The sequence below is a fragment of the Triticum aestivum genome, chromosome 2B, assembly GCF_018294505.1.
Source record: "Triticum aestivum cultivar Chinese Spring chromosome 2B, IWGSC CS RefSeq v2.1, whole genome shotgun sequence".
NCBI lineage: Eukaryota > Viridiplantae > Streptophyta > Magnoliopsida > Poales > Poaceae > Triticum > Triticum aestivum.
In genome coordinates this window covers 578,101,260-578,120,925 of record NC_057798.1, presented here as the reverse complement: position 1 = coordinate 578,120,925, position 19,666 = coordinate 578,101,260, and the positions used below count along the sequence as shown (strand labels likewise).

The 19,666-nt window shown below is 48.6% G+C and overlaps 1 pseudogene; it reads left to right on the top strand.

Moving 5' to 3' along the window:
• The first annotated feature begins 9,757 nt into the window (after window positions 1–9,757).
• On the top strand, window positions 9,758–11,482 carry LOC123039304 (septin and tuftelin-interacting protein 1 homolog 1-like; annotated as a pseudogene).
• Window positions 11,483–19,666: the final 8,184 nt, after the last annotated feature.

Below are 19,666 nucleotides of genomic sequence, written 5' to 3'. Positions count from 1 at the left end.
CTGGTCAAAAGCCCCTAAAAACAGATCATTCAGACCTCGGACACGGTTAGGCGAGTCCGGCATAAATAAACAAGGGGCTTCCCAGCCGCATACCTCTTTACAAGGGGCTGCACGTGTAAACGATGAGAACCAATAAATCTCAACTTTATTCATCTTCCAAATCATACTTTATTTTAAATACATCTTTTGCACGATATTTTTTCCAAAACTAAGTTCTTCTCTTTTTCAGATGAAGCACGTGCTACACCCGTCCAGGATACAGGACAACGGAGACACAGGCGCAGACGTGCAGCAGGGACCCGTTGCAAGGATTCTTTTCAGATTAAGACCCTGTGTAAACCTTTCTTACTGTCTCTTGTTGATACGCATCCCCCGGTTTACTACCATAACCAAGAAGGAGGCTGGCGTTTTGGCATCGGCCGCGTCAGAAGTTCTCGCCCGTACCTGGACACTAGGGGCTTAGGGCATTGTTCTGCCCGGTATCATAAAGACCGAATACCTCAGGGAGTGTTCGGCGTCTCGAGTTAGGCCTTATATGCATCAGCTCCGAATCATGTCTTTGGTCAAATGTTGGGTTTGCCCGGCTCCTGTGTTTTGCTGCCTTACATTCCGCTCCATCGGCTAATGCCGCACCAGGAGAACTACTGCGATTGTGCCCCGGTTCGGCCGGGCGAGCACCTCAGTAGAGAAAGCCGAAAACTGACTGTCATGATATAGCGAGAGACTGGTCAACCACTCGATCGACTACTGGAATGTTTAGAATTCCTCCACTTTGACAAAGGACCGCTTCCCGGTCAGGCACATACGTGCCCTGAGTTCGGATAGCGCGGTGCCTCTAGGGGCTATATAGTAGCCCCACCATCGAGCTCCTATGGCTAAGTGAAAGTGATAAAGCATTATAGTCCGGTTGCCTAGTTTGCTATGCTATCACCTCCTTCAAAGGACCAAGACGTTGGATTAAGTGTGAAAAAGCGCTTTTTTTGCAAACACCCCTGCACCATGTGCGTGGGGGCTGAAGCCAAAGACTGCCATCTTTCAGGTTATACACACATATACGGTCACACAGGAGATAGTCCAGTACTTGAACGCACAAGTATAAAAAGTCGTTACATTATAAATATGATCCCACGAATCATATATGTCATTTGAACATAACATCTTTCAAGCACTACGACTCTATTAAACGAGCGCCCTACAGGACTTCCTCAAAATAGTGCTCGGCGAGTAATCGGCTTTTGTCCGAACCTCGGGATGCAACATCGGTAGCATCCATCTCCGCCCAGTATGTCTTAACACGGGCGAGAGCCATCCGTGCACCCTCTATGCATGCCGACCGCTGCATCGCCTCGATATGTGGCACCGCCTCAGGGAATTGCTGCAACAAACCAAAATAACTCTTCGGCTTGGGCCTTTCTGGCTACAGATGAGCCACCACATCCGTCATGGCAAGTTCGGACAATCTATTCAGCTCAGCCCACTCAGCCAACCGATCGGACAACGGAAGCGGACGCTCCGGACTATGGAATTGAGACCAGAAAAGCTCTTCCATTTTGTGATCCTTCTGGCTTCGGAAGTGCACGACTGCGTCCGCCGCACTTGCCGCCAAATCCAGATAAGGATCCTCCGCACCACACAATTGGCCCAACTGAGCATACTTCGGATCCGTGAACTTCCTACGCAGCAGAAAGGGCTTTCCAGCCGCAATGTCTCCGGCCTGACGTAGTTCCTCCTTCATAGCCCGCATCGCGCAACGGGCATCCTTGGCTTCGGCGGCGGCCTTCGTCAGGTCCTCTTGCTCCGCTCGGCATTCTCTTTCAAGAACCTCATAGCGGTCGGTAGCATATTTTAATTTCACGGCCGTTCCGGCCATCTCCTCCCTGCTTTGGCAGTGAGCAGCCTTTTCGGCTTTTAATTCCTCCGCTCCCTTCGAGGCAGCCGCATCACTTTTCCTGGCTTGCTCCTTGGCTCGAGCAAGCTCTGCTCGAAGGTTTTCCACAGCAGCGACACCATCTGCATCAAGCATACTAATTGTAAGGAACGGGCATTAGCTCCCTCACTAGGTGACCGCGGAGAAACCACCTACCTTGTGACTCGTCAAGTCGTTTATTGACCAGCGCGATGTCCGCATCCGCAACATTAAGTTGCCGCTTCAGCTCGGCAACTCCATCAGTCCGGCTGGCCACCGAATGTTCCGCCACCTGCATAGGAAAGGCGACATTCTATAACTAAGACTATGATCCTCGGCACGCTGTCGCTTTCGACAGCATCCCAAGTCTCAGGGGCTACTATCTATACATGGCACACTCTATGTGCAAAACTGTCAAAAGGTATGTCATTTTTTGCGTACCTCAAACCCCGTCAGCAAACTTCCGACGGCCTCATGCAACCCGCTCTCGGCGGATGAGATCCTTTCAATCACCATACTCATTAAAGTGCGGTGATCTTCTGAGATAGACGCCCTCTCGAGCAAATCCTGCAGCTCCACCGGTCGTACTCCAGTGGGTGCCAAACTCCCCGGCCCCGCCGGATTTGGGGAGACCCTCCGTGACGACACCTCAGGATCATCCGCCCCGCCCTACGGGGCGGCAGATGGAGGCGTTTCGCTCTCCATCATCTATGGACGAAGGTCCCCCAAAGATGAGCTTTGCTGAGAAGGGCTGAGATCCGAACTACAAGGTGAAAACTTTGGTTACCCTCAAAAATAAAGTAGGAATGTCCCCTACTACAAAACTTCCCCTTTTTTACTTATGGCTCGCTGGAGGGCTGATTCCTTTGGGGAGACTGTGCGGCCGGGGCTCTTCCCGGCACAGGACCTTCCAGTGCAGATTTCTTTCCCCGCTTTGAGGCCTTGGCCTCCGGGTCTTCGGAAGCGGTCCTCTTCTCCCCCTGAAGGGAGGGATTCTCGATTCCCCCCTTACTGAAAGCCTCCTTGGCAGAGGTGGTAGTTTCCCTGTGCCCCCCTTCGCCATCCTCCGAGGGTGCAACTTCCAACATTTTGATTAATACGGGATTCGGCGTGGTCTCAGGGAGGGGGGCTGGACACCGTATCAGTTTTGCTTGTGCTATCCACTCATGTCCAAGGGATAGCTGGTTAAAAGGCAAACCCATGATAGATGAATGGACAATGTGTCCGAACACAGGGCTACTTACTTGAGAATCCGGGCGATTGTAGCTTAGGCCAGCGTCCTCGGTCAAGTCCGGACGCATCTCTTGCGATCCGAAGAACAGTTTGTACATCTCCACGGGTGTCAAACCCATGAAGTGTTGGAGAGCTCGTGGTCCCTCCAGATTAAATTCCCACAGGCGGAAAGGGCGATGTTTGCAGGGCAGAAGGCGCCGAATCAGCATAACCTGTGTCACTACGACCAGATTGATCTCCCTTTCTTGGAGGTCTCGAATCCAGCCCTGCAAAAGGGGGACGTCTTTGGACGGCCCCCAGTCGGGCCCTTTGTTGACCCATGACATCAGCCGTTGTGGAGGGCATGGGCGAAAGGCGGACGGCGGCCTCTGCCTGCTGCCCCTGGGAGCGGTGATATAGAACCACTCCTGTTGCCACAAGCCGAGCTCCTCCTGAAAGGAGCCCTTGGGCCATGGAGCATCGGCCCTCTTACTTATAACCGCCCCGCCGCACTCTGCCTGACGCCCCTCAATCATCTTCGGCTCCACGTTGAAGGTTTTGAGCCACAAGCCGAAGTGAGGGGTAGTGCGGAGGAAGGCTTCGCAGACGACAATGAAAGATGAGATGTGGAGGATGGACTCCGGAGCCAAATCGTGGAATTCCAGCCCATAGTAAAACATGAGCCCCCTCACGAAGGGATCCATCGGGAATCCTAAACCCCGACGGAAGTGAGGCACGAACACGATGCTATCGCCGGGCTCGGGAGTAGGAATAACTTGCCCTCGGGCAAGCAACCTATGCGAAATCTCGTAGGTTAAGTACCTGGCATCTCTCAGCTTTAGCACGTCCTCTTCCGTGATGGAGGAAGGCATCCACCGACCTCGTAGGTCGGAGCCAGACATTGTCGAAGGTCGAAAGTACCCGAATCTGGAGCCCTGGGTGTTGGAACTCGGGGCGAGGGGCGGATTCGATTGAGCATTGGAGAAAAAGAACGGGCCTTGGTCTCATTATAAAGAGGAAGAATACCAAGAGCCGTCCCTGTGACCGTTTGGAACCCGCCTTCGATGGAGGGGGCGTGGTAACGGGCGCGGTTGGGTTACCCACGTCCGTATTGATGGGAATCCCGGAATAAGGGGAACACGATCTCTGCTTTGACAAGACGTGCCAAGGAAACCGCTTCACTGAACGTGCAGAGGTGGTATAATAAAAAACGATTCGAATAAAGACTTGGCTGTGGTATGACGCCACGCCACAAAATACGTCAGTAGATTGAACTTGTGTAAATATTATCCTCTCTACGGTGGTATGTGGAATTTGTTTTGCAGAGCCGGACACTATCCTAGTGTTCACAATCTTCTATAAATTATTTGGAGCAGGAACCCGCCTTGCAATGCCGAAGACAATATGCGCGCCGGACTCATCGTCATTGAAGCCTGGTTCAGGGCTACTGAGGGAGTCCCGGACTAGGGGGTGTCCGGACAGCCGAACTATCATCGTCGGCCGGACTCCAAGACTATGAAGATACAAGATTGAAGACTTTGTCCCGTGTCCGGATGGGACTTTCCTTGGCGTGGAAGGCAAGCTTGGCGATACGGATATGTAGATCTCCTACCATTGTAACCGACTTTGTGTAACCCTAGCCCTCTCCGGTGTCTATATAAACCAGATGGATTTAGTCCATAGGACGAACAACAATCATACCATAGGCTAGCTTCTAGGGTTTAGCCTCCTTGATCTCGTGGTAGATCTACTCTTGTAATACCCACATCATCAATATCAATCAAGCAGGACGTAGGGTTTTACCTCCATCAAGAGGGCCCGAACCTGGGTAAAACATTGTGTCCCTTGTCTACTATTACCATCCGCCTAGACGCACAGTTCGGGACCCCCTACCCGAGATTCGCCGGTTTTGACACCGACAGGTTGCGTATATCATGTTCACCGTCCGTACTTGCGGGGGGGGGAGCCCTTCTGTCCTCTGTTGTTCGGCGGCCGGGGCTCCTCCTCGTCATCGCTACGCAGCACCTTGTCTCTGGTTTCGGCACTTAACTTGCCTGCCTGCTTGAACACCCAACAATCCTTGTTGGTGTGGTTGGCTGGTTGTTCGGGGGTACCGTGTATCTGGCATGAGTGATCGAGTATCCGGTCTAAACTGGATGGGCCCGGAGGGTTTCTTTTGAATGGCTTCTTCCGCTGACCGGGTTTAGAGCCTCTGAATCCGGCATTAACTGCGGTATCCTCAGTATTGTCATCGTTAATGCGGCGCTTGTGCTTGTTGCGACGTGACCTGCTAGTGTTATCCTTGGTATCCGAATTGCCAGGGCTCTTGGTTATGTTATTGCTACGAGCTAGCCAGCTGTCTTCTCCCGCGCAAAAGCGGGTCATGAGTGTCATGAGGGCTGCCATAGATTTCGGCTTTTCCTGTCCTAGGTGTCGGGCAAGCCATTCGTCTCGGATGTTGTGCCTGAAGGCTGCAAGGGCCTCGGCATCCGGGCAGTCGACTATTTGATTTTTCTTGGTTAGGAACCGTGTCCAGAATTGTCTGGCTGATTCCTCTAGCTGCTGGATTATGTGGCTTAGGTCATCGGCGTCTGGTGGTCGCACATAAGTGCCCTGGAAGTTGTCGAGGAATGCGGATTCCAGGTCCTCCCAGCAACTAATTGACTCTGCTGGCAGGCTGTTAAGCCAATGCCGAGCTGGTCCTTTAAGCTTGAGCGGGAGGTATTTGATGGCGTGTAGATCATCACCACGGGCCATGTGGATATGAAGGAGATAATCCTTGATCCATACCGCGGGATCTGTTGTGCCATCGTATGACTCGATGTTTATGGGTTTAAAACCCTCGGGGATTTGATGATCCATTACTTCATCTGTGAAGCATAGTGGGTGTGCGGCGCCCCTGTACTGGGCTATATCGCGACGTAGCTCGGATGAGCTTTGTCTATGGTATTCGGCCAGGCCGTATTTATCATATCCGGCATGACGGTTATCGTCACGTGACGTAGGGCGCTCACGCGATCCGTAGATCGATCTTGTTTGCCTTGCCTTATCCTCCAATATGTCTCGCAAGTCTGTTGCGTTTCCCCATGCTCTGGTATTCTTGGAGCGGCGCCGGGGTGCGGCTTGGGTTGAGGACCGAAAGGCCTCTCTGTCGCGGCCACGGGGTGGTCGATCGGGCGCATCGTACGCTGGTGATGTAGGTTTAGTTGCTTCCTCCTCTAGTTGGGGTAGCAGCCTGCGCTTTGGGTAACTCTTGGAGGGGCGTTCGAGTTTATACTCTTCGGCCGCCAGGACTTCAGTCCATCTGTCAGCTAGCAAGTCTTGGTCAGCTCTAAGCTGCTGCTGTTTTTTCTTGAGGCTGCTCGTCGTGGCCATAAGCCTACGTTTGAAACGCTCTTGTTCGACGGGATCCTCTGGCACGACGAATTCTTCATCGTCGAGGCTTGCCTCGTCTTCGGAGGGAGGCATATAATTGTCGTCCTCGACCTCCCTGTCTGCCGCTCTCTCATGAGGGCTGGCTCCTCCATCCTCCTACGCTGAATCCTGCTGGAGGGGGTTGTCTTCGGCACTGTCCGGGGTGTTGATGTCTCCGGTGCCGGACTCGCCGTTTTTGCTTTGGCGGGATTTAGAGCGGCGCCGCTGACGTCGGCGCTTGGGTTGCTTGGAGGGGTCATCCTCCGTTTTTTCATCGCCATCCCCTGCTTTGGGGGTGTCCACCATGTATATGTCATATGACGAGGTGGCCTTCCAGTGCCCTATAGGTGCTGGTTCTTGGTCGTCTCCTTCATCGGCGTCCATACCGTCGATGTCTTCAGAGTCGAAGTCGAGCATGTCGGTTAGATCGTCGAGAGTGGCTACAAAGTGGGTGGTGGGTGGGTTTCGAATTTCTTCGTCGTCCGCATCCCAACCATGCTGACCATAGTCCGGTCAGGGCTCTCCTGGCAAAGAGAGAGACTTTAGTGAATTCAGGATATCGCCAAAGGGCGAGTGCTGAAAGACGTCCGCGGCAGTGAACTCCATGATCGGAGCCCAACCGGGTTCGATCGGAAGGGGTGCGGATTTGGAGTCCGGAACGGAGTCCGGCACCTTGGAGTCACAGGCCTTGCAAAGGACTAGGCTGGTATTCGGCTCTATCGCCGTAGAGATTGCGGCTCCTGGGGCGGCGTCCAACCGTCCGTCCCCGATTGGCGCAGTCGGCTCCGAGCTAACGGTCGGAGCGGACACCTGAGCGGCGCTCTGGGCGCTGTCCGGCGGCAGAGCTAGAATCCGTGACACGCTCGGCCGTGGCTCGAATCCGTCGAAGATCAAGTCCCCGCGGATGTCGGCCGTGTAGTTTAAGCTTCCAAACCTGACCTGATGGCCAGGGGCGTAGCTTTCGATCTTCTCCAGATGGCCAAGCGAATTGGCCCGCAGTGCGAAGCCGCCGAATACAAAGATATGTCTGGGGAGAAAAGTCTCACCCTGGACCGCGTCGTGGTTGATGATCGAAGAAGCCATCGGGCCTAAGGGTGACGACATAGAGGAACTCTCAATGAAAGCACCAATGTCGGTGTCAAAACCGGCGGATCTCGGGTAGGGGGTCCCGAACTGTGCGTCTAGGCAGATGGTAACAGGAGACAAGGGACATGATGTTTTTACCCAGGTTCGGGCCCTCTCGATGGAGGTAAAACCCTACTCCTGCTTGATTAATATTGATGATATGGGTAGTAAAAGAGTTGATCTACCACGAGATCAGAGAGGCTAAACCCTAGAAGCTAGCCTATTGTATGATTGTTGTTCGTCCTACGGACTAAAACTCTCCGGTTTATATAGACACCAGAGAGGGCTAGGGTTATATAGAGTCGATTACAATGGGAGGAGATCTTCATATCATATCGCCAAGCTTGCCTTCCACGCCAAGGAAAGTCCTATCCGGACACGGGGCGAAGTCTTCAATCTTGTATCTTCATAGTCCGGGAGTCCGGCCAAAGGTCATAGTCCGGCCATCTGGACACCCCCTAATCCAGGACTCCCTCACCCATCCCCACCCAATGTCGCACCACTTCTGCGTCGTCGCCCTCTCGTCCTTGCCCTCATCACCATACCCCTCGCCGATGCCATGCCGTTGAACCTCAAGTTCAAGAGCAAGACCCGCTTAAAGGGGGTGCGGATGCGTGGCTTCGTCCACTTCGGCGCCGAATTCCAGTGCGACAACCATCGCTACTGGCTCGTCATGTTCAATACGGCGGATATCATGCCTACGACGTCACCACTTAGCGGTTCGGTCGGCCAGGAGAGGGGCTCAACTTTTTGGAGATCGCAACCCGGGAGGAAGAGGAGTTCATGTGTCCGGCTGTGACCATTGTGCCGGTCAATGAGGAGGAGGAGAAGAAGAAGTATATCCACATTGTTCCCGATGAGAGTGATGCAGAAGCCATGGTCAGGTTTGCGAGAGAGAACCCGCAATATGTCTAGTACGATGTGAAAATCTTCTGGAAGCGATACCACACGAAGAAGAAGGAGGTGAAGGAGGAAGATGAGTCTGGCCCGTCGACGGTGATCAACCTTTCAGCGACATCGTTGGAGGAGTTCACCTCCGATCAAGAGGAAACCCCGGTGTATTGGAATTCAGTCGATACCGACTATGTGTCGGATGAGTAGAGTATTAGTGATCTTTTATGTTTGATCAAGTAGTATGATGAACTTTTGTGTTTAAGGTTTAAATCTATACAATGCTTAGATGTTTGTTTGAATTGATTTATGCAATATGCTTTCAAAAATAATAATTTGTTTTTAGGGCGTCTATTGAAGTTGGAAGTCTTTGGTGTTGTAAAAAAACAGTTTTGTGTGTTGTAAAATTTACTTGAGCTACCTTTTGGTGCCCTATTATAGGGCACCTGTTGGAGATGCTCCAAGGGAATACGTGTAGAAAAGAAGAACACGAATTGGGATGAATGTACAATTGTATTAGGTCTTCTCAATTTACATTTATACTACAAGCATTATATATGCTCAGAAAGTGCGGTTCCATAAGTCATGCAAGCGATGGAATTGCGCGGGATATTCAGCCATACACCATATTCAGTAGGGGGAAAATACATTGTGTTCGAACAAGGCAGCCCTTGAACATGGTCTAATTCAAACACGATACATACTACACGCGCGCAATTCTGCCGCGTGAATCGAAATTGATATTTCGTGGGTGCGTACACATACACATTCGCTCGCGTGTTTCTTTCCGCATTTTAGTATATATAGTAACATAATAAGGCGCTTCCTTATCCCTAGACTATGCAGCCGATACATAGCAGCCGAACGTTGGACGATGCGTGATCTAACCGCTGGCCTCCACTTTATCCAACGCATGCACGGCCGGATCAGTGCGATCGTGCGCAAATCGGCTACCCAGTGTCGTGTGTATAGCAACACTGATAAAGGTTCCCAAACTCGTTGCGTTTCTTTCCGCATATAACATACGGAGTATGGGGCCTCCTTACAGTTAAAGGTTACCAAACTAGCTTTGTTCCTAACTTCCTATATAAGGGCAGCAATGTCGACGGGGAAATGCACCACACACTCTCCTTGACGGTTTCACCAGTCCCTCCCTCTCCAATCCCAATCTCCATTCTCCACCCGCGAAGCAATCCTACTTCCGTGCTCATGGCCTCCGCTGGCGCTAACGAGTGCAGCAATGCCATGACGAGCGGCGGCTCCACCTACCGCCACGACGACCGCACGGGCTCTGAGTCCGGCGATGCGGGCAGCCGTCCGTCGCCCCAGCACAAGCGTCCACGCGGCCCCGGCGATCTCCTCTTCGGACGCGTCCCGTTCGTCGCCGCCGGCTCTGCAGGTCCGTCGTCGTCTCCTCAACGCCATCACCAACGCTACACTAGGCAGCACTACGATCCGGCGGCAACGACATGGAAGCCCCAGCCTGTTGTTGAGAGCCCGGTGTTCAAGAACACAACGGTGGTAAATATGATGAGGCGCATGAACTACGAGGTCGGGTCCCGCTCTGGCCTCGGCAAGCACGGCCAGGGCATCACATCTCCTGTGAAGGTGGTGAAGCGGCCAGCGAGCGCTGGTTTCGGCACGGTCGGCGCTGAGGGAGAAGGATCATACTACAACGGACTTCCCAACAAGGACCCGGAAACCGTGCCGACCAAGTGGGGAGCTGACCAGTGCGCGGACGTAAGCTCTCAAGTGGTCTACAGCGATTGGGAGAAGGGCGACGCCGATGGATCGCGGCAGCAAGGCCGGGAGTTCTGCGAGAAAATCCTCGCTGAAGTACGGGAGCTGCAAGATGGTGCCCTGGACGACGGCGAGCATATGGATATGGTGGTGGACGCGGCGGAGGTGGTCATCAAGGTCGCGACGCTGGTGCACCAAAAAAGTGCATCGGGAGAGCTCACGGCGGGCTACCTCATCATGGAGTTTACAAGGCTGAAGAAGAAGTTCCCGGAGGAGTACCAGACGTACTGCCTCGCGAACACGGCGGGCGTGCTCGTGGCGCCGCTCATTGGCCCGGTGCTCCAAAGGTGGCAGCCTCTTTGGGACCCGGCCATGTGGCTGGACGTGTTCGTCGTCCTAAGGAACACACTGGACGACGGGTCGGCCATGTCGCCGTACGTGGAGCTCGTCGAAGACACGGTGGTTCCGGCTGTCCAGGCCTTGGAGTGGAAGGCCACGAACTCCGAGCGGATGCGCCGCTTCCTGGCGCAGTGGAAGGACACGCTGCCTCCTTCCGCCGTGCAGCGCATCCTCGTAGAGGTCGTCATGCCGGAGCTGACCGCCGAAGTGGAGTCATGGGACCCGCGCGATGCCTGGCAGGCCGACTGCTGTCACCTCCTGCTTCGCCCGTGGATGCCGCTCGCCGGTCCACTGCTGGAGAGCCTGTGCGTCACCGTCAGACCCAAGCTCGAGAAGGCGCTGCGGGAATGGGACAACGCCGGCCACGCCTTGCTCTCGAAGTCCAACCTTAACCTGGTGGCGCCGTGGAAGGCCCTGTTCAGCCCGGCGACCTGGGAGGAGTTCGTCGACGGGATCGGCGTCGTGCGGCACCTGGAACAGCGCCTGCGGAGCCTCCGGATCACGCCGCCGAAGCAGAATGACGACGCGTTCTGCGAGGTGATCATGAAGTGGGCGCCGCTCGTGCGGGCGGAGGACATGGTGCGGCTCCTGGAGGCCGAGTTCTTCGGCAGGTGGCGGCACGCGCTCCGTCACTGGCTGCTGGCCGCGAAACCCGCCACCAGAGAGGCCGTCGAGTGGTGCAACGGGTGGGGGCGCGCCTTCACGTCGGAGCTGCGCGAGGATGAGCGCGTGCATGCGCGCCTCGAGGCTGGCCTGTCTATGGTCAACAGTGCGGCGCAGGGGCTGGAGATTTAGCGGCGCGTGAGGAGGCAGCTCATGACTGGCCGTGATACTTCGAATTCTTTTTATGATTATTATACATGTGTGTGGGTATATGTCATTTCTTGAGAGAAAATAGAAACATCATTTGAGAGACTGAGACACCTTGTTTACTGCAACTCTGCAACTAATGTATGCATGTGTGGCCAAATGCAAAACACATATTTTCTCTGTCAAACTGCAGCTCAAGTTTGAGTACAGATTTTTCCCATATGCAAAGTTTTCTTCATTATTACTAGGCATCTATATATGGCTCCAATCTCAGAGCTTCTTACACAATTCAGAAGAAAATATAAGTCACCAAACAATGCAATGAACTCCTTCCAGAGCAGACTCTTATAGACAAAAGATAGCAGAAAACAAAAGAGATCGAGGCAGACTCTTAAGTAACACTTTCGCATCACATCCACATCCAGATCACTGCTATGCCCACACTCGAGAATATTTACATTACATGATTCTCAAAAATGTATGTTAATATTACATGCCAGTGTGGATTGCTCAAGATTAATAAAACTTCTAAACATAACAACAAGGGCGTTCTTCAGAGCCGTTAACATTAGATAACAATCAATTAGATTTCCAGTTTAGCGATCGAACAGACAACTAGAGGTCTTATCTTATGTAATGGTTGTTTTATCAATCGCAAACTGTGGAGGGGGAGTGGGGATAATTTGGATATTTTTCACATCTATGAGTTCCTTGCAACATCATAGTACTAGTGTTTCAAGATGAAAAACAGATACAGTTGCAGGAGATGGTTAGCGCCACAGAAGGTCATAAGCCCCTCCATTTTAATAAATTGGAGGGCCGAGAAACTTGTTGAGTTAAGCAGATCTTTACTTTTTCATCATGAATTTCCAGTGGATGAATCTTGCGTACTTATGAACTTTGAATTCTTTTTATGATTATTATTTCTTGAGAAAATATAGACATTATGATCGAGACATCTTATTTCCTGCAAGTCTTCCACTATTGTATGCATGTGTGGTCAAATGCAAAATACATATTTTTCTGTCAAACTGCAATCTCAAATTTGAGTACATATTGTTCCTATGCAAAGTTTTCATCAGTGCTAGGCCTGTATTGCTCAAATCTCGAAGCATGCTTACATAATTTAGAAGAAAATGTAAGGTGCCAAACAATGCAATGAACTCCGGATGGAGACTTAATCTACAAAAAATAGCATCAAACACAAGTTAGTTTAGGACATTCTTATTCGTGCGTACTTGTTGAGTTAAGCAGATGTTTACTTTTTCATCATGGATTTCCAGTAGATGAATCTTGCGTACTTCTGAACTTCGAATTCTTTTATGATTATTATTTCTTGAGAGAATATAGAGGCACGATTGAGACATCTTATTTCCAGCAAGTCTTCAACTAATGTATGCATGTGTGGTCAAATGCAAAATACATATTTTTTTCTGTCAAAGTGCAATCTCAAATTTGAGTACAGATTGTTCCTATGCAAGGTTTTCTTCATTACTAGGCATGTCTCAAATCTCAAAGCATGCTTACATAATTAAGAAGAAAAAGTAAGATTCCAAACAATGCAATGAACTTCGGAGCGAGACTTACTCGACAAAAATAGCATCAAACAACATCAAACACAAGTTAGTTTAGGACATTCTTATTCGTGCCCCAATGAGGGTTGCAAACCCTTTTGGCCAATACTATGATCCCAAGTCCCAACTCTAAAGTAAGACCAGTGTCATTCTGGATTCATATCCACGTCTAGATCACTGCCATACCAGCATTCAAGAATATTAATATTACATGATTCTCAAAATTATATACTGATATTACATGTAAGTGTGGAGTACTGGACTTCATAGTCATTAGTCTATGCAAACAAGATTAATCTCATGCTCATGACCTATTAGGACCCAAACCAGTTCGCTGATTCTCTGAAATAGATGAACAAGCTGGAGCATTCTCTATGTAACAAGTTCAAAGAAAGACTAGTCATGGTCAAATAGGTCCACGCAGAAAACGACAGGGCAAACACAACAAGAGATGTAAATGCAACATAGCATCGGTTCCTCTGAGGTACATTGCTGGATGTCTGGTAAACCCTACTATACTTCGAAGTTTTATGAAATAATAACAGCTGCAGGAGAGGATTAACACCGCAGAAACCCTCCATTTTAATAATTGGGAGGGCTGAGAAACTTGCCGAGTAAAGCAGATGTTCACAAATTATTCTTTGTTCATCGATTTCCCGTGTCTGAATCTTTTAGAAGCCCCGCGGGTTCCTAGCATCTCATGGTAAGATGCTGAAGATAAGGGAATTTTTTGGCTTCAGTTTCCTCTCCCATTGTTCCCAACACACCATGTTTGTGAACTTCAGTATCTCTCCAGCATACGAAAGACTCTGTTGTGATGAATCCACAGCCACGAGCCAGTGTCACCATATCTGTAAAACAACACATTAATCTCACATTCTCTGCCTGTGAGTGATGGATCGAAAGATGTTCAAGATAAAGTAATTGACCAAGAGAAGTCAGTTCATTACAATCCTCACAAGCATTCGGTAGTAAAAAGGAAGCTAAGCATGCAATGATTCCAATGTAATAAGGAAACCCGAGGGCAACAAGACCAATGATAACTAGTTACTCATGATCACATGATGTTTGAGGATATCTAACATAGCAAAGATGCCCCATCAGCATATATGGAGTATTTATCTTTGATCTTATGAGCTCGATTTTCTTTTACCTTTGATCTGTATGCTATCTTCTATAAGTATTTGCACTCAAGTAATATTCTCAATTCCTGACACACGCAACTCACCTCTAAGCTTGACAAAGTCAGTAGTCCCGCAACTACCTAAATCACTACCAACCTTGAGCATGCGCATTCTGGCCTTCAAATTCCACATGGCATGCAGAAGTTCAAGCTACCACGTATTGTTCAAGATGCAATATATTAGTGAGGAACTTCAACCTATGGGCTGATTCGCTAAAACAGTTGGGACATCTGACCTTCATCATATGCAACTTGGGACTTAGCTATGCCAGTGGCAGACACTTGATTTTGGTGTTCTCGGGAATCAAGATAAAGTACGTAGATGTATCAGTTCACCAATAGAGTATTGCTGGCCCTATGTGTTTCTATTACTCTAACCGGGAGTAGCGAAAGACACAAATGACTTGAACAGATTACTATGCACTAATATCATTTCCTTCAACCTATTAAGTAAAATAAATTAATCCTTGTATTCAGTTAACTAAACAAACCAACAAGGTCTGTAGGCAAGAGAGATGGGATTCTTTAATATTGGATTTGGGATGCACAAAACCGTACAGTTTCACTGTAATAAGCCTCCCTTGGAGCTAATGATACATATCAAGCATCTCCATCTACCTTGCACGGCATTGTAATTTCCTCTATTCTAGCATACTCTTTGGTTGACACATATCTGCAAGTGATAATGCATGGCATAGTTGTCGTAAGAAGTACTAGGGTACCCTCTGAAGATTCTTAAAATAGCGTAAACACCCAAAACAGGAATATCATTAGAGCATGTCTTCGTTACCTAACATTAAAACAACATAACCACCACAAAAAGAGCATGATTAGAATTGATTATCATTACCAAACATTAAACAAATTAAACAGTAGAAACCTATAAATTGAAGAAAATATGGTTAGATGGAGTTGTCATAACCTAACAAGAACACAGGAAAGCTTGAATTTGTAAAGCTACATAATACGATGCGCATGGCTAACACAAGTAAATTTGCCATTCAGTTTTAACCATAGGATGTGAACCTATGTAGCAACAACAAAAATGCTAACTAATTCCTGGGTTGAAGAATGGATAGAACCAATATTATCAGAAGGTATCAATTTCAGTGGTGCTCATAATTACTATCAGTGAGGACACAATATTAAATTAAGTTCATGAACCACTAATTAGTAGTAGTGCTTATACTTACGAGAAATTGTGCAAAAGCACTAAAAATGTATTCAACTTTTGAAGACCTTGACATGGTATAGCATTGTATAAATTGGTTCGGATGGCCACATAGTCGTGTGGTTACTTCTAGTTGAATTCTATAATGTATCAATATAAGATAATCTTTAGAACTATCTTGTATGTTTTTGTGTCTGTTTGTAGATCACATAATGTGTATTGCCCTTGTGCCCGAACATGAATCAGAAACATGGTGAAATGACATGCTTCCAAGACAGCGGAACCTCTTATCAAGTAGAAGACCTTATATTCAGAAGATATGATAATTAATGGACCACCATTAGAATCGTATATCTTGATGATTTTAGGATCAATATGTAGAAACACTATTCTGAGTAATAGTCGATTCAAATCAAATATCATCAGATGCCTAGACAAAGCCTCTCATGCGTGTGCCATCTATTTCAGTATTATGTTTCATCAGTTTCTTGCCAAAAGTGTTTTAGCATCCTAGGATAGGTTCAATCAAGCAACATAGACATAGTTCAGCTTAATTTATATATCAAGATCCAAGAATGATTTATCCTCGGGAAGATATCCAGTGCCCGGTGGAAACCACCCTCTCCATGAAAACTCTGTGATTTATAAGTAATAACCTCCTCATACATGCATAGTTTAGAAGTTTTTAGTACTTCTACACATGATTTCGAGAGTTTTCATGAGAAGCTGGTTTTCACCAGATATTTATAAAGCTTTTATCTATAGGATGATAGGGATAAGCCCTTGCAGAAATAAATAGTAGCAACTTAATAATACCTTTCCTCAAAATGGCGGACCTTCGAAAACTCTTGACAAGGTTATCAGAGTAGATGCAAGCAATATCTTCAGCACCATCTTGTGCCGTGTAGTTTTACGCACACCATCCGGCCCAACTATACAGCTAGTTCATCTCAGGCCCTCTAGCGAAATGACATGCTTCCAAGACAGCAGAACCTCTTATCAACTAGAAGACCTTATATTCAAAAGCTATGAAAATAATGGACCCCCATTAGAATAGTACATCTTGATGATTTTATAACCAATATGTAGAAACACTATTCCGAGTAATAGTCGATCCAAGCCAACTATCATCAGATGCTGGTTAAAACAGCATAAACCCTCAAAACAAGAATATCATTACAGCATATCCCCATTACCTAAGATTAAAACAGCATAACACCCACAAAAATATCATGATTAGTATTGATTATCATTACAAAACATTAATTAAACAATAGAAACATATAAATAGAAGAAAATGTGGTTAGACGGACTTGTCATAACCTAACACAAAGATATGAAAGCTTCAATTTGTAAAGCTATATAGGACGATGCGCATGGCTAAGATAAGTAAATTTTGAGGCCATTCAGTTATAACTATAGGATGTGAACCTATTTAATAATAGTAAAGATGCCAACTAATTCACTTGGTTGAAGAATGGATAGAACCAATATATGGAATATGATGTAGGGTAGATCCCTAGAGGCCGATCTTTCACGTTTAGAGAGGATCCCTATGAGGAACACGAAGAACACGAGGAGGGGAACGAAGGAAAAACACAAGAGAAACACTCAACCAACAAGAATAAAGTCACACATGCGCTACATCATCGAAGCACGAGGTAATACAAGATCCAAATCCAATAAGGGACGATACAAAGGGTAACTGGTTCTTCTCCATGAGGAGGTCTTGATGATGGTCTTCTCCGGATGGAGGTCTTGAATCCAGGTGGATCTTCTCCGAAGAGGTGTCAGTCCCTCACGAGGAGTAGATCCGGATGGATGAGCGAGGCTCTATCTCACAAATGAGCTAAATCCACGCTGACCCTAAAAAGAGGATTGAGGAGGAGTATATATAGTCTAGGGGCCGGGCGAAGGGGTACACGGGCCACGGCCCAGATGTGCTTCACGCAGGCAGGGGGCGGATGTCCGGGCGACGGGCCGGATGTTCGGGCCTTCCCGAGACGCCGGATGTCTGGGCTAGGGGGGCGGATGTCCGGGCTGGTGGAGTCGGTGTCAGTGCTCTCTGGATAGGAGGGGCCGGATGTCCGGGCAAGGGTCCGGATGTTCAGGGCTTCGGGAGGAGCCGGTCCGGGGTGATGGCCGGATGTCCGGGTTGTGCTGGTCCTTTCCGGTGCTCTCTGGATAGCCGATGCCGTATTTCTGGGGCAGGGGTCGGATGTCCGGGCTGGGGCCGGATGTCCGGACGCTGTAGCAGCTGGCCCTTGGTTGCGGGGGAGATCTCCAGGGGCCGGATGTTCGGGGGCCATGGCCGGATGTCCGGGGCCTGGAAGCTGTCCTCGCCTTCTTCCGTACGTTCTCTTCATCCGTGGACTTGGGGGCTTGATCATCTTCATGTGCATCCTCGGGAGGGTCCTCTTGGTACCTAATCATGCACAACATTCCGGACTTAGGTAGTAGCCATGTCTCGAGAGGATCATATGGGAAATCACTAAGGAGAGAAGTCACCTCGATCTCGAGAGCTCTAGCTCGTGCTCTTGTCATGGGTCCTCTTGGTGCTTGGTGAGATGATGGTAGGTTCATGGGTTTGACCAAAGGATGCTCCGCATCATCTCCCCTCCCTTGGGAAAGATCCGACCTCAAATCGAAATCCTCATCACCATGGTACGGGGAGAGATCTTTGACGTTGAAGATGTCACTTATGTTGTACTTGTCTCGTGGGAGGTCGATCTTGTAGGCGTTGTTGTTGTAGCATGCTAGCACCTTGAATGGTCCATCGGCTCGAGGTAGGAGTTTGGACTTGCGTTCATTGGGGAAGCGGTCCTTGCGAAGGTGTAGCCACACGAGATCGCCAATGTTGAATATCATGGGTTGTTTGTTGACGTTGAGCTTGGTCGCGAGTCGTTGTACTTGGCGCTCGATGGTGTGTCTTGTATCTTCATGCATCTTCTTGAGGTAGCTTGCTTGTGCACTCGCGTCGATGTTGGTGCGCTCTTGTAGAGGAAGAGGTAGAATGTCCAATGGGGACAACGGGTTGAAGCCGTAGACGACCTCGAAGGGGGACTTTCCGGTAGTCGAATGTCTTGCACGGTTGTAGGCGTACTCGGTGATGGGTAGACACTCTTCCCACTCCTTGATGTTCCTCTTGATCAACACACAAAGTAGAGTGGAGAGTGTATGGTTCGTCACCTCTGTTTGGCCGTCGGTTTGAGGATGGTATGCCGACGAGAACAAGAGCTTGATTCTGAGCTTGGCGCATAGCATCTTCCAAAAGTAACTCAAGAACATGACGTCACGGTCCGAGACGATCGTTTTGGGTACTGCATGTAGACGCAAGATTTCCCTACAAAAGATATTCGCAATATGTGAAGCATCGTCTATATTGTTTCATGGGATAAAATGAGCCATTTTAGAGAATCGGTCCACAACAACAAACACGGAATCCTTTCCATTTTAAGTTCTAGGCAAACCAAGTACAAAATCCATGCTAATGTCTTCCCAAGGTTGATAAGGAATAGGAAGAGGCATGTAAAGACCATGGGATTGAGCTTTAGACTTAGCTTTGCGACATGTAGAGCATCAGTTGGTGAAGCGTGAGACATCGCGGAACATCTTGGGCCAAAAGTAGTTCTTGGAGAGCGTGGCGAATGTCTTGTCGCGTCCAAAGTGTACCATGAGTCCGCCTCCATGAGCCTCTTGCAAAAGGAGCAAACAAAGAGAAGACTCGAGAATTCAAAGTTTGTTAGCTCTCATAAGATAATCATCCTTGATGTAATATCGTTTCCAAGAGGTATGCGTCAAACACTTAGCATAAGGAGTAGTAAAGGAAGGATCATTCGCATACAAGTCTTTTATATGCTCAAAGCCAATAACATTCAACTCAAGTTTAGTGACAAGTGTGCATATGCGGGAAAGGGCATCCACAACTACATTTTCCTTACCCTTAATGTACTTGATCACATAGGGAAAAGATTCAGTAAATTTACTCCATTTGGCATGATGCTTGTTCAACTTAGTTTGGCCTTTTAAGTACTTACACGTTTCATGATCGGTACGGATGACAAACTCATGAGGTCTAAGATAATGTTCCCAAACATGTAGCACATGCACTAAAGCATACAATTCTTTGTCATAGATGGGATAGTTAAGTTGAGCACCGGAGAGTTTTTCACTAAAGTATGCAATGGATTTTTCTTGCATCACTCCGCCAATTCCGGTACCACTTGCATCACAATGAACCT